Below are 13500 nucleotides of genomic sequence, written 5' to 3'. Positions count from 1 at the left end.
TGGGTGTAGTGGGTGATGGTTAATTTGCATGTTTCTCTTTCATTAGTGTAGATGTCTACGTACAAGGTGACGTACCCAATTCAAACCTGTGTTGTTCAAGGGCCACCTTGAACAACAAAAAATAGATATTTTTATGTATGAAGGCATCTTTAAGGTAAGGAGATCTCAGGATTTAAGATCTGGTGTTTTATGTTTTTTTTTCTGGTGGAACTAGGAGTGAGACTGGCAGGCTAAATCTTGGTTGAGTGAGGGAGGGTTTAGAAATATGACTAAAAAGGTTTAAATGGAGATATTTCAAATGTCTGCAGAGGTTTCCTTTCTTGGCCTTGCCAGAAATGTCTGTATCACTTTCTTTTTGGCATAAGACATTAAAATGAGGTGTCTTCAGCCCAGCTGGTGTGGCTCAGTGGTTGAGCATCAACCCATGAACCAGTAGGTTAAAGTTTGATTCTCAGTCAGGGCACATGCCCGGTTGCAGGCTTGATCCCCAGTAGGGGGCATGCAGGAGGCAGCCAATCAATGATTCTTATCATTGATGTTTCTCTCCCTCTCTCTCCCTTCCTCTTTGAAATTAATAAATATATATATTTTTTAAATGAGGTGTCTTCTAGGTTGGATAACACATTTTGTCATTTACCAGTGAGAAATATTTAGCTCATATTATTTACCAATTTAGCAAGTTACCTAGCAAGACTTTAGAGAGTGGAGTTGAGGGCAGGTAGACACTGGTGGGGAAGGACAGGGCGAGAGAGTATCGGGGCACAGGGGTGCTGTTCTGGGAGGCAGGTTCAGGTGGGGTCCACAGCCTTGGAACCTTGCAGAGAGAATGGGCACCACAGCAAAGGGAGGAAGACATTCAGGACACCTGATGAAGGAAGATGAGCTTTGTGACCACGCTGGCATTTTGTCCAGAGCTTGCCTGCACGGAGAGAAACGTGAGAGAAACCCTGTCTGCCTTTGATTTGCCCCTTGAAAGCCCATGTACAAAGAAATGGAACGAAAGTTATAGAACAACCACTTTTATGTTGTGTATTCTTTCTCCCCCTCATCCTCTCTGGGAAGTGGTAATGACCTGATCCTACAATGTCTTAACTCATAGAGCACTTTAACTTTTTCAAAGCACAGGCTCTATGAAGATCTTTCATTTCCTGACTGGACATGAGGATGAAGTTTATAGTCTTTTTATTGCTAGTATTTTGACATTTTTATATACTTTCCCCCACATAGCATAGAACATGTTACCCCCTATAATTGCTTTTATACACTACTTGACTTAAAGATTGCTTCAAACCTGCTTGCTCCTAAATCATTTTTATTTTAAGCAGTTAGAACAAGGGCTAGGTGGTTTTTTAAAAAGTACCAGCATGTTCAAGTTGAAGGTATTATTTTTTACTGCTTTCTTATGACCATCTACCTAAAATACCAACTTTTTTTTTTGAGAAATGAGATAAAATATATTTTTAGTTTTTATATTATTTAAGCCCAATATAAATAAATGTTATATGTGTATAAATGCCATATCTATAAATGTTATATATATTATGTGTATAAATGTTATATATAAAGTATGTATAAATTACTATAAATCTAGAAGCCTTCTTGATTAGCTTAGCAAATAATACAATTGTGAGGTACCTTCCTGGTACCTTGTTTTCACATTAGCTAATTTTTTTTTTTACTAGGATTTAGATTGGACATTGTGTCTAACAATCTTATCACTGGTATTTTTATGTAATAGTAAGAATTAACATCTGTGAAGTGTCCTTAGTGCATGAAGGTTTTATAGAATCTATAACATGGCAAATTTCTACTCACAATCTTATTCAAAAACATTATTCTATACCCTATCATTTTTAATGGTGAGAAAATAACTCAGTTTTACAAAATATTTTATTCCCAACTTTTTACCTTAGTCATCTACTAAAGTTTTATTTCACAATTTAAAAAAAGTAAAGGTCCCATCAATCTTTATATTATAAAAACCCTAACTCAGAGTAATGGTTATAAACTTATACTTTCCACAACAGGAATTTAAGTCTCTCATCAAGTGCCCCCTCACCCACACACTCACACACTCAAGGTGTTGGTGCCTCAGTGTACAGACATGATTTCTCAGGTCTATGGGCCCTAGACTCAAGGGCTCAAATTGCAAAAAGGAGAGAGGAAGGTAAACTAGTAACCTTTTGACTGTTTATTCATTATATTGTCAGCGATTATGTGAACACTTTTAGAATATCCAAATGTCTATATTGAAAGACAGTAATAAAAAGTTTCATAAGTGAAACAAGCCAAGTTCTCTAAGAATGTGGAGAAAGAGGATTTAGGTGAGGCGAGTGCAGACTCATTGCTGCAGACAGATTATGAGGCTTATCCTGTTTCTGACCCTTATTAAAGAGACTTTAAGCATATTATAAGTTAACATTTCTGAACTTCAGTTTCCTTATTTGCAATAATAACCACAATAATAATTTTATTACTTACAGAGAAGTTTAGAATTAAAGTTATTGACATATACAAATGATTCAAAATTATTTTTAATTTTTTCTTAATTTGTTGTCTGTAATATCTCTAAAATGAAAATTAACACTAAACTTACACATAAAAAGATTTATAGGCCAAACAGGTGTGTTAGTCTGCAGAGGCTGCCATAATAAGTTGCCATAGACTGGAGGGTTTAAACAATAGTAATTTACTTTCTCATAGTTCTGGATGCTGAAAAGCCAAGATCAGGGTTCCAGCCTGGCTGGTTTCTGGTCAAGTTTCTCTTCCTGGTTTACAGATGGCTGCCTTCTTGCTATATCCTCACATGACAGAGAAAGAGAGCATAATCTCTCTAGTGCCTCTTCTTATAGGGGCACTAATCCCATAGGACCAAGACCCCATCCTAATGACCTCATCTAGCTCTGATTACCTTCCAAAAGCCCAATCTCTAAATATATACTACTAGAGGCCCAGCGTGCATGAAATTGTGCAAGAGTAGCTTGCTGCCGTGAGCCCCGCCTCGCTGCGTGAGCTGCGAGCCCCGCCCCGCCACCGTGAGCGGCTCGTGGGCTGGGGGGAAGGGACTGAGAGGTGCTCCATGCACCTCCTGGTGACTGGTCATTTGGTCATTATGGCATTATGGCATTACGTTCACTGGCCTTTTATAATATAGACTAGTGGCCTGGTGCACGAAATTTGTGCATGGGGGGAGGTTGTCCCTCAGCCCGGCCTGTACCTTCTCCAACCTGGACCCCTTGGATGTCCGACTGCTAGTTCCCACAGGGATCAGGCCTAAACCGGCAGTTGAAGATCGGGCCTAAACCAGCAGTTGGACATCCCTCTCGCAATCCGAGACCACTGGCTCCTAACCAATCACCTGCCTGCCTACCTGATCGCCCCTAACCACTCTGCCTGCTGGCCTGATTGCTCCCAAATACTTCCCCCCAGCCTGCTTGCCCCCAACTGCCCCCCCTGCTGGCCTGATTGCCCCCAACTGCCCCCCCCCTGCCGGCTTGCTCGCCTCCAACTGCCCTTCCCTGCTAGCCTGATCACCCCCAACTGTCCTCCCCTGCCATCCTGATTGCCCCTAACCACCTCTGCCTCAGCCCCGCCGCCATGGCTTTGTCCAGAAGGATGTCCGGAAGGTCTCCCGGTCTAATTAGCATATTACCCTTTTATTAGTATAGATGACTCTGGGGTTTAGGGTTTTAGCATGTACATTTAGGGAGGAAACAAACATTCAGTCCCTAAACTATGTTTTGATTCACATATCAAGTAAGGTGACAACATGAATGGAGAGAATGGAACATGTGCATAAAAAAACTTTTGCAAAGAAAATTTAAAAAAATATTCTTTATTGATTTTTAGTGAGAGAGGAAGAGAGAGAGACAGAGAGAGAGAGGGAGAGAAACATCGATGTAAACAGAACATCAATCAGCTGCCTTCTGCATGCTCCCTACTGGGGTTCCAGCCAGCAACCCAGGCATATTCCTTGACTTGGATGGAACTGGCCACCTTTTGTTGCATGGGAAAGTGCCCAATCCACTGAGCCACATGGGCCAGGGCTTCTTTTTTTTTAAGATCAAAAGGAAATTTTGATATGACTTATTGATTCGCCATGGTATATTGGTATTTTTTAAACCAAGAATTAAAAGACTTTTTCTGACCTATGATATATATATATATATATTTCAATTAGGAATAACTTGGGTTGCAAATAATAGATAACCCATCTGATGATATCTTAGTCAATAAAGACATTTCATTTTTCATGTATCAACAAGTTCAAGATAGGCATTTCCAGGTTTGACCCAGTGACTGGGGGACACCACTAGAGACTCAGATTCTCTCCATTTTTTCACTTCACCATCCTCAGCTCAATCACTTTCATCCTGAATTTGCCCCATCAAGGTCACATGATTTTCACCACAGTCAGGGAATAGTGTTCCAACATCAGAATTTAAACAATAATGAATGGGAAGAAGCAAAAGGCTTTTGCATCTTTTATATCACTGAAAATAAAACCTTTTCCAGAAGCCTCTTTTTGGTTCATTAGGTAGATCTAGATCATATGCTTGCTTACCTCCAGATGAAAAGGAATTTGGGAAAGTAGATAATCTCACTTTTCAAAAAAACATAGATTTTTATTGCTTTTTTAGAGAGAGGACGGGAGAGAGAGAGAACGAAACATCAATCAGTTGCATCCCATATGCACTCCAACCGGGGATTGAACCTGCAACCTGGGCATGTGCCCTGACTGGCAATCAAACCAGTGACCTTTTGGTGCATGGGACAACACTCAACCAGCTGAGCCACACTGGCCAGGGCAATCTCACTTTTTCAACCTCTATCCTGGAAGGTGGGGATGGAAAATGAAGGCTAAGAATAACTGTTGGGTTAATCAAAAATAATGTTACACATGATGTGAGAACAGGACAGAAATTGAGATGCTTTGGGAAACTCTAGGACATCTGATCTACCGTTATAGACTTGGGGCTTAAGTAGAGGGTGTATTGACATGCCTAAACTTTTGGGCATTAGGATGGCAGCACTTACAGAAATCATAATGTTGCTGTGAGAGTTGAGCAAGGAGTTTTAAATACTGTTTTGTCTTCTAGGCCTGTTCCAGGAATAGTGAGATGATGCTTTTGATGTGGTTGAGAACCTTTTTTAGAAGCAGGGCTGGAGAGACCACACCTGAGAGCTTAACATCCCTTCTAGTCCTCTTCTACTTCCTCACATTACACAGCCACTCAAAAGATACTCCCACAGGTTCATAAGAATCACCACTACAATAAATTCTGGAATCTTCTCTTGGAAAAATAACCCAATGAAAGACACGATGATGGTTATGGATTATATTACATGGCATCCAAAGGATCTCAGAATCACATTTTTATTCATTTTCTTACTTCCACTATCTAAGAAACATGACTGTAGAAATCTTTGCCACTAAACGTTAGGAGAAAAGGAAATCTCGCCTTTGGAGCTATAACACTGGATAGTTATGATTAAAGAAATTATAGGTCAGCTTCCTGAGACTAATGGCACCTGTAGAGCGGAGTAAGTGTGAAAAGGAGAACAATGAGATATTTGATTTGTGGGTTTTGCATGCCCTGACATTTTTGCTTCCTGTTGTTTGTAATAACACTACACATGCTGTCATTAAGCTCTTTATATTTGTAAGCCCAGAAGCACTGTACTAACATTAGCTTAATAGCTTTGAGAGTATTGAATTGAGAGGCTATTTTATTTAAGTGGAAAGTGTGGGCCCTCCCTTTAATAGGGAAGGAAGCTCACATTTTCTGAGTGAAGTTTGAATGACAGGAAGGAAGAGTGCCATAGGATCTCGGTCCACTACCTGCCTCTGCCCCAAATTCCATGCTCTTCTGTGACATCTGGAAGTGGTTGTTTGTTGCTGGACAAAATTTTCTTTTATGTGGGTCTTGGTGAACTTTCACAGCCACAGCATAATGACCTGATATCAACACGCAGCAGCACTGCCTCTAGGAAAGCGTTACTCCATGAGATGCCATGCATCTTTAGCAAGGTTAAGGTTAACTGACACCACGGCAGTGATCAGCCTGACATGGAGGGGGAGGTATTCTTGGATTTTCACCATGGCTCCTGAAACAACTTAGGGAAGACAGGAAGCCATATATTCTTATCCAAAAGTGCCGAAATAGAACTACTTTATTACCTTTGGGAACAACCGAGTAGGTGCTCCTCTACCATTCCTAGTATTCTATAAGTAATATAGAATACATATTATAGAATACTAGAGGCCTGGTGCACGAATCCATGCACTGGTGGGGTTCCTTGGCCTGGCCTGTGGGGATCTGGCCAAAACCGGCTCTCCGACATCCCCTGAGGGGTCCCTGATTGCGAGAGGGCAGTTCTCAGGTGATGCACCCTGGAATCAGGCTCCCTCCTCTCTGTTCTGGGTGCATCACCCGAGAACCGCAGCTACCAAGTCACCGCAACTCTGCAGCTCCTGTGTTGAGTGTCTGCCCCCTGGTGGCCAGTGCGCATCATAGCTGCCGGTCGGCAGGTCGCTTAGGCTTTTATATATATAGAAGATTGTACATAAAATACATAACACGGAATGATAGAATAAATGTTATCCTATAAACAGCCACAGAATGGGATCACGACTCATACCTCTGAAGCACTGGCTTTCACACTTTAACATACCTGAGAATACTAGGAGGCTGTTAACCAGATTGCTGTACCTGTTTCCAGAGTTTAACTTCAGGAGGGCTGGGGTGGGGCCTGACAACTTTCCTCTCACAAGGTCCAGGTGCTGCCAGTGCTGCTAGTCCAGGGACCACACTGAGAACCACTGTCCTCAAGACGTGGTGTGAAATTCTGGTTCTACCCATGTCACACTTTTCGGGTTGCGTCTCATTTGCTGAAGTGTAACATGGTGTGGACTGCCTTTTCAGAGACAGTGGGTCTGACTTATTCAAGCACTTTAACTGCGGGTCAGCACTGGAGGGGAGCCCCAGCACCGGCACCGCGGTGCTGAGATGTAAGGGTGCCCTTGGTGCCCTTCAGGAAACCCAGCTCCGCCCACTCCGGATGGCTGCGCTCCAGAGAGGATGCGGGTGTGCAGCCGCCTGCGTTCCTTGTTAGGCGATGGGAGCGTGGCATAAATGCCCTCCTTGGCTCTACATAAGAAAACACATTTCCCTGCTCGGTGGCAGGGTTTTTCACACTCTTTGTTTGGGGTTTGCAGGGGAAGTGGCAGGCTCCTGCGGAGGTGTTGCTGTCTCGGAGCTCTCAGGGGTGCAGCAAATGATACCTTTCCACAGTGATGCGAGCGGGCCCCAGGGAGCTGCTTTTCCACAGAAGCGCTGCGTCTTCCTGAGGCCCAGAGATGGCTCCGCGCACCTACCGCTGTTCTTTTATAAGAGATTTCCCCGCGAGTGTATGTGTGCATGTGTGTTTAAGAAAAACCTCCAACACCTTAATTGCAGGTTTCTTAATAGCACTGTATGAAAACACTCATAGTTCACAAGCATTTGTATAATCCGAGTCCTTAGAGTATCTCTTATGCAGCTCTTTGATCTTGGAGGTTTTTTTTCCTCATTTACTCTGCTTAACTTAGATGAAATTCATCTTCCATCTATGCCACAAGTATCCTGTTAAAAGTGTCTGAAAATCTCTGGCTGGGAGCAGCATGATGAGACTAGGTTTTGACTGCACTGGTGTTCTGTGATACGCGCCTTTGCGTTTCATGTCTGCGGCACTCAGTGGAGAGAGCTCACTTAGTCCTGAAAGTGAAAAGGACTTTATTTGATGCTACAGAGATAAAAACGATAGGGTTATCATTTAGAAGTCAGTGAGTGATCAACTCAAAAACCTTAACGACGAGGCGTAATTAATCCTCTGGTGGCTCAGAACTTCACGCCCGCCCTCCCAGTTCCTCTCCCAGAGGGGAGGGCATGGATGTCTGCCATTGCGTCAAACCCAGATGGCTGCGGGTGCCTCCTCCAGGCATAAGTCATTTTTTCTTAATAACCAAGTAGGATTCTACCACCCTAGGGCACAATGACTGACACCGAATAGGTGCTTTTAAGTGACTTATGAATGAATTAATAAATGAATATTATCCATAAATGCAGCTAAGCCCTTCTCGAACCTAAGAACACATTCAGTCTATTATATACTTCATGGGTTAATGAATTCCATAAATTTACTTTCTGCCTTGAAAAATATTATCTCCCCTTCTCCCCCCCCTTTTTTTTTAAACCTCGAAGTTATCTTTTTTAGAGGGTTGCAGAGAGGAAGGAGAGCCTATTTCTAATATTCGGGGAGTTGTTCAAAACAAAGAAAGCCAATGCATATATTAGTTATCTTTAAAGGTCTAATAAGTTATCCCTGAGTTTAGCAGTATAAAACAACACAGGTTTATTATCTCACAGAGTTTCTGAGGGTCAGGAATTTAGATTCCTAAACAAGCTTCTTAGTAGGCTGGTTTGGCTCAGGGCCTCTCTCTCACCAAGTTGCAGTCAAGATGGTCCAGGGCCACAGTCATCTGAAGGCTCGACTGGGGCTGGAAGATCTGCTTCCAAGATGGCTCAGCACATGGCTGTTGGCAGGATTCCCCACTTCTGTGCCACATGGGCTTATCTGTAGGGAACATGGTGTCCTTACATAGCAGCTAGCTTCCCCCTGAACAAATAAACTAAGAGAGCACAAGCAACTGAGGAGGAAGCCACATATCTTTTATCATCTAAAATTCTAGACTCCTAAGTCTCACACCACCACCTCCACTTGATTTTACTTCTTAGAAGTGAGTCAAAGTTTAGCCCATATCCAAGGAGAGGGGAATTGGGCTCTATCTTTTAAAGGAAAGAATAGCAAAGGATTTGTGTACATTTTAAAACCACTACAATGAGCAATAGAATTAGGAGATAGAAGTAATTTTAGCACATTTTTGTGTCTGGTAAAATTAAATAGCAGACTTATAGGACCTCAATTCTTTCTGCAGACACTGAAGGTATCCTACTGGGGGGTGACATGACATTTTGAAGTTAAAAGGGGCTTGTTGTTCATGTGTGTTAAAGTGTATCTACACTACATATCTAGTCACTATTTGAATTCCTCCTACCAGCCTCTGCTTGGACAGAGTAAAGGGAACCTTCTGCTTCCTGGGGCAACCCCGTATATTTGAAGAGAACTTTAACTTTACATAGTCATTCATATTATTTATTCATCCACTTATTCAACTTCATAAGGCACCTACAATGTATCAAATAATCCTAAGACTTTGGTATACAAAGATGAATAACCAAAGAGGAAAGAATATCAAGAAGAAATGGCCAACAGGGAAAGATCAAGTAAATGAGAAAAAGTTATATATTGGATCTGGAATTAGAAAATTGTCATTTCCTTTAGAAAGAGTTATTTCTCTGGAGCAATAGGTACAGATCTGTGGTTAAATGATTGAAGAGTAAAATGGAAGTGAGAAAATCACAATTGGAAATGTCAGATATATACATTATTAAGAAGTTTGCACAAGAAAGGGAGGCTAGACATGAAGCCCACACGGACCTTGTCAATATCCCTGGGAATTTTATTGAATGAGTATCCATTTCCTCTTAGCCTAATGTTCAGATGTGTCTGTCTTTCCTTGGGTGTGAATTAGGCCTTCTGTCCTCCCAGTAGATTTTCTCTACTCAGTTGCTTCACAGCATTTCTTAATGTCCCAAATTAGCAGTTTTCTGAAAGTGCATGCAACATGATGTTTATGCAAAGGTTGGAGAATATTTTCCTTTTATTTTTCTAATTCCTACTCTAATAGCCAATAGTTATTTTCCTGTTTGACTTCAGCAACATGTCAGTCCCACATCTTTGGAATACTTTATAATGCCACTTCTCCCCCTTCAGAATAAAAGACACTAAATATTCATTATCTGGACAGATCATGTCAGAGTCTATAATCTTAAAGTAATTATTGTTCTCTTTTTTTTTTAAAGGTATTTTCTCTTGACTTACCCATCCTGAAGCTCAAATGTCACATTATGTCCTATATAGAGTCAATCATTTCCTTTAGTACACCATTAAACTACCTAAAAAGGTTTAATACCTTTATATCCCTGAAGGATTCTTTTTTTTTTTTTGTACTCCCTCTTCCTAAACATTTATTGAATATTAAATGACACTTTTTAAAAAAATATTTATTGTTCAGACTATTACAGATGTTCCTCTTTTTCCCCCCCATAGTTCCCCTCCACCCAGTTTCCACCCCACTCCAGGCCTTCCCCCCCGCCCCCACTGACCTCGTCCATAAGTGTAAGCGTTTTGTCCAATTTCTTCCCTCACCCCCACAACCCCTTCCCTCCCAGAATTGTCAGTCTGCTCCCTTTCCATGCCCCTGATTCTATTATATTCACCAGTTTATTCTGTTCATAAGATTTTTTATTCATTTGATTTTTAGATTCACTTATTGATAGATATGTATTTGTTGTCACTTGGTTGTTTATAATTTTTATCTTTGCCTTTTTCGTCTTCTTCTTAGAGAATACCCTTCAGCATTTCATATAATACTGGTTTGGTGGTGATGAACTCCTTTAGCATTTTCTTGTCTGTGAAGCTCTTTATCTGACCTTCAATTCTCAATGATAGCTTTGCTGGGTAGAGTAATCTTGGTTGTAGGTTCTTGCCATTCATCACTTTGTATATTTCTTGCCACTTCCTTCTGGCCTGCATAGTTTCTGTTGAGAAATCAGCTGACAGTCGTATGGGTACTCCCTTGTAGGTAACTAACTGTTTTTTTCTTACTGCTTTTAAGATTCTCTCTTTGTCTTTTGCTCTTGGCATTTTAATTATGATGTGTCTTGGTGTGGTCCTCTTTGGATTCCTCTTGTTTGAGGTTCTCTGTGCTTCCTGGACTTGTAAGTCTATTTCTTTCATCAAGTAGGGGAAGTTTTCTGTCATTATTTCTTCAAATAGATTTTCAATATCTTGCTCTCTCTCTTCTTCTGGCACCCCTATAATTTGGATGTTGGTATGCTTGAAGTTGTTCCAGAGGCTCCTTACACTATCTTCATATTTTTGGATTCTTTTTTTCTTTTTGCTTTTCTGGTTGGGTGTTTTTTGCTTCTTCATATTTCAAATCTTTGACTCGATTCTTGGGATCCTCTAGTCTGCTGTTGGATCTCTGTATATTATTCTTTATTTCAGTCAGTGTATGCTTAATTTGTGACTGGTCCTTTTCTATATCCTTAAAGGTCTCACTAAATTTCTCAGAGGTTTCTAGAAGATTTTGAGTAACCTTATAAACTTGGTTTTGAACTCTATATCCAGTATTTTGCTTTCATCCATTTCTTTCATTTGTGACTTGTTTCTTTGTCTCCACATTTTGGCTGCTTCCCTGTGTTTGTTTCTATGTACTGGGTAGCTGCTAAGTCTCCTTGAGTTGATAGAGTAGCCTTGTGTGGTAGGTGTCCTATAGGGCCCAGTGGCTCAGCCTCCCCAGTCACCTGAGGTGGACGCTCTTGGTGCCCCGCTTTGTGGGCTGTGTGCACAGTTTTGTTGTAGTTAACCCTTGATTGCTCTTGGTATCACTGGGAGTAATTGACCTCTAGGCCAATTGGCTGTGTTGACCAGCTGTGTCTACACTGGAAGATCTGTTGTGCAGGAGACACCCTCATGGGACAGGATTGCTTCAGTGGGACTTCGGCGCTCACTGAGACTGTCCCTTGAGTGTGTCTCTTATGGATATGAAGAGTTGTAATCCGGTATGGTCTCACTCTGATCACTGGGTACACTGGCTCTTGAATCTCCAAGAAGGTGCAACTTCAGCCACTGTCTGGGGCTGCCCAGCAAGAGCTACAGAGAGACATCTGCAGATTCTGCCTCTGTGTATGGGGTTTGGAAGTGCCCAGACGAGGCCCAGCTGTGAAGCAAGGCAGGCTGCTGCTGCTGGGCCTTGGGCCTTCTTTTGGAAGCTCTGGGGCTCTCTGACCCAGCTGCAGTTTGACAGGTTTTAGTGGAGAAAGGACAGGTCATTCATATGCAAAAGCTGATGTGCACAGCTTGGGTGGGGTTGTAAATTGGGTGGGCAGGGTCTCTGGGAATCACCAGGGTGGAGCAAACAGCAATGGTTGCCAGTCAGCCCTGCACCAGAGAAGTCCCCGGGTCTCCGTGTCCTGTGCCCCCGTGCAGGGACAATGATCACTGCGAGCACCTCTGAGAAAAAGCCACCCTCATGTTCCTGTCCTGTTGCCAGATGGTCCAGTTTCTCCCCGTATGTTTCTGGGTCCCCCCAGAGTCTTGCCCGGAACTGGAGTTCAGAGCAAGCAGGAGCTTGTGTCTCCCTCCCAATTAAAAGAGCAGCATATCCAGGTGCCAGCACTTTCCGTGTCTCTGCACCTCTTACCTGTCTCAGTGCGCTTTCATCACCTTTCTAGTTGTGGAACTTCCACTCAGCCAGCTTTCCTGTGGTTCTGGGTGGTAGTTGTTCTGCCTTTTAGTTGTGGTTTTGATGTGGTTGTGAGAGGCAGCAAGTATAGGTGTTTACCCATGAGGCCATCTTGTTTCTCCTCAATGACATATTTTCTTGAAGATTGTTTCTTTATCCAGATAAACACTTATCTGCTCCTAAACTTTGACTGGTCCCAAAATCTTTTTCTTTCTTTTTTAAAAAAAAAATATATACTAGAGGCCCGGTGCATGAAATTCGTGCACTGGGGGATTTGGGGGCCCCTCAGCCTAGCCTGCACCCTCTCCAATCTGGGACCTCTTGGGGGATGTCTGACTGACAGTTTAGGCCCAATCCCATCCCACTCACAATCTGGGACCGCTGGCTCCTAACCACTCACCTTCCTGCCTGCAGGATTGCCCCTAACCGCCTCTGCCTGCCAGCCTGATCACCCCTAACTGCCCTCCCCTGCCAGCCTGATTGCCCCTAACTGCTCCCCCCTGCCAGCCTGATCACTCCCTAACTGCTCTCCCCTGCTGGTCTGATCGCCCCTAACCACCTCTGCCTCAGCCCCTGCCACTGTGGCTTTGTCTGGAAGATGTCTGGTCTAATTAGCATATTACCCTTTTATTAGTATATATATATATGTGTGTGTGTGTGTGTGTAGGTTATATATATATATATATATATATATATGTATATATATATATATATATATATATATATATATATATATATATATTACTGATTTCAGAGAGGAAGGGAGAGGGAAAGAGAGAGATAGAAACATCAATGATGAGAGAGAATAATTGACTGGCTGCCTCCTGCACATCCCACACTAGAAATTGAGCCCAAAACCTTTGCATGTGCCCTAACCAGGAATCATACTTGGCCTCCTGGTTCATAGGTCAATGCTCAACCACTGAGCCACACTGGCAGGCTCAAAATCTTTATTTCTTAACAAAACATTGTCCTTAGTGGGTCCCCACCCTAACTTGGGTTGCTATTTTAAATTATCTTAGAAATAAAATCTCACTGAAAGTTTTTTAAAAATGGAAATGAAACAAGTTCCCTGCTAGCTCGTATTT

This window comes from Cnephaeus nilssonii, assembly GCF_951640355.1.
Source record: "Cnephaeus nilssonii genome assembly, chromosome: 3".
In the NCBI taxonomy this organism is placed as follows: domain Eukaryota; kingdom Metazoa; phylum Chordata; class Mammalia; order Chiroptera; family Vespertilionidae; genus Cnephaeus; species Cnephaeus nilssonii.
This window is presented reverse-complemented; position numbering follows the sequence as displayed.